This window comes from Cherax quadricarinatus, chromosome 76, assembly GCF_038502225.1.
Source record: "Cherax quadricarinatus isolate ZL_2023a chromosome 76, ASM3850222v1, whole genome shotgun sequence".
Taxonomy (NCBI): domain Eukaryota; kingdom Metazoa; phylum Arthropoda; class Malacostraca; order Decapoda; family Parastacidae; genus Cherax; species Cherax quadricarinatus.
The window spans coordinates 9,179,712-9,182,715 of record NC_091367.1 but is presented as its reverse complement, the minus strand read 5'-3'; positions in this window follow the sequence as shown (position 1 = coordinate 9,182,715).

Here is a 3,004-nt window from a genome sequence, read left to right as displayed (position 1 = left end):
GTGGCTGGTGGGTGACGATTCACCTATGACCCTGCCGGCTACTCACAACAGTCTTCAAACGCCTTGAATTACCCTTAAAAACGTAAATCCACGCTCCACACCGCTGTACACCATTTATCATGTGGGAGTTCGATACGTGGATTAGGGTAGAAATCCTCACGTAGGCTGTTATTACGTATTATTACTGTTATGTGGACAGAGCCCGCAGCCGTTACCTATCTCCTTGGTTACACTCGTAATACTGACTAGCCGGCTGGCCAGTACCCCGTAGTGGGTCTTTTGAAATAGTGTCAGCTCAGCACAATATGAAAGACCGTGACTCAAGACGGTTGGTCGTTGAGTCAACGGACAGGTTACTGGTAACTGGTTACTACTACTGAGACTGGTAACTGGTTACTACTACTGAGATAGCAGTATGTACCAGGGAATTAGTCGCCTTATACCTACTGCCCCTGTTCACCTATAAGTATGTACCTGGGTATTAGTCGCCTTACACCTACTGCCCCTGTTCACCTAGCAGTGTGTACCTGGGTATTAGTCGCCTTACACCTACTGCCCCTGTTCACCTATAAGTATGTACCTGGGTATTAGTCGCCTTACACATGGTGCTCCTGTTCACCTAGCATTAAGTAGGTACCTGGGTATTGAATATGCTGAATATTGAAGACAGAGTAAAACAACTGAAGTTAAATCAAGTTTATAAAATTGCTCACAAACAGTGGCCAGAATATCTTGCTGTCAATTTTGTTAGGGCTGGGAACCGAAGCAATCATAGTACTAGGGGGAGAGAGCACAACTTTGTAGTAGCCACAGTCAGTGGCCAGGCTTCAAACACCTTATATTGTACAGCAATAAAGGAATGGAACAAATTACCTGCACATGTCAAAGGCAGTCATAGCATGAACCAGTTCAAGAAGAGAGCCAAAAGGTACCTAATTAATGTAGCTACAGAAAGGGCGGAGAATAATTTATTTTTTTAGCTAACACACATGCAAATATAAATAATTATTTTTACCTTATTCCTAGTACATATATCTCCTCTATAGTATGATGGTAAGATATTATCTTTTTTATAGTATAATAATGTATTAAAGGGACCCCAATGGAAACAAGTGACTCTGACTTTTTTTTAAGGTTATCTAGGTTCTTTACTTACTATTGACTATTGTGGGTCTCATCCTGGAAGAGAAAATTAAAGGACCATAATGGAATTAAGACCGACAGTCCCTGAGGCACACTGATTTGTACTAGGTTATCCTGGGTTACTAACCCTCCCCCGGTTAGTTCTCCACAAATCTTACAACCTAATTTACCAAACCTAGATCATAATATAAGTATATTCAATTTCAGCTGAGAGAGGAGAGGGAGAATGATGAGGTGATCCAACATTATTTATATTAATTCAACATTCCTTGCAAGTTCTATATCGAGAGAGACTAAAGTTTAATTTACCTTCCCATCTGAATGTTTACACTTGAATATGTAAACAAATGACATTTTGGCACGGTGTTTGCCTCTAGTGTTTACAGGAATGTCTATTTTGGTCCCATATGGAAAACCACTTCCTATTACAAATTTACCCTTCAAGCATACCTAAAATATCTATAAAAAAAATACATCTTTTTTTTATAAACACATTATACATATTTGGCTAATTTTTTAGGTATATTTTTCTGTTTTATTTTTATTTTCCTAAGTTATAAGATTATAATTGTATTTTCAGTATAGGATACTAAGATCCATGCAAGGGGAGACTGACCTGTTTCCTGACCAACAAAACACCATTACCACAGCCTAGAACATATAATTCTATTAGTTTTGTAGATGAATGGTTCAGAGAACCGACATGTTGATAAATTAGACACACGTGCAACTCTTGGGTATCTTTATTGAGGAAACGTTTCGCCACACAGTGGCTTCATCAGTCCATACAAAGGAGAATCTTGAAGAACAGGAGGAGAATGAGGTAATCACTCCCTCAACCTTGAGTCGATGTGGTCAGTCCATCAATCTTGAATAGAATACGGCATACGTGCTGAGGAGCTTATAAACCGTTGGCAGGAGAGGTGCAGCAGTCACAGGCGGTGTCACATTTGTTCAATGTTGAAGCAAGTCGTGCCCAAGAATTAGGCAAGCGAAGAATTCCCAAGTATTAAGATCCCAAGAAGTTGCAGTGTCTGACAGACACTGTAACTTCTTGGGATCTTAATACGTGTGTCTAATTTATCAATTCTATTAGTGCGTAGTGATCTCGTCTTCTCAAGTGGCGTGAACACCTGGGTTTGGTAGGCTAGCAAGTGCTAGATAAGGGGTTATCATGTGACACAGAGCCTAGTCAGGAGACAGTTAACATGTTTACTGGTCAATAAAACATCACCTTCATGCTTACGACGTTACTATGTGGTGAAATCTCTTTTTTTCTTTTAAACTGAGATGCCAAACCTGGCTGAGGTGGGTCAGAGGATGTGGAAAAAGCCACTTATGTACAGTTTAGGACATTAATTAAAGGAAACGTTTCGCCCCGAGTGGTTTCTTCGGTCATAATACAACTAGGACAGAGATAATTAGAGCTGAAGAAGCCACTGGGGGCGAAACGTTTCCTTTAATAAATGTCCCAAACTGTACATAAGTATCTTTTTCCACATCGTGTCAGCTATCACCAGACCATTTCCCAAGCCAGGGGATGCTGAGGCACTGAATGACTCATTATCTGAGGGACATCCGTGTCAGGAGCGACTCCTGTTTCCTGACAAACAAACCAAAGTCGTTTCCATTGTATATAAAACAATCGTGAGGCACCAACAAGTGTTCTATTGTTTGTTTCAGTCTGGGAAACCTAAAATATCACATATGTGATACTGATTTTTTTGAACGACTGAAGAAATAATCCGGCGGAAGCATTGTGTCAAGTGACCAAGTTTCGCCTAGTGGGTTATATGTTAGGTAAATGGACACAGTTGCAACTAATGGATATTTTATTGTAGCAACGTTTCGCTCTCCAGGA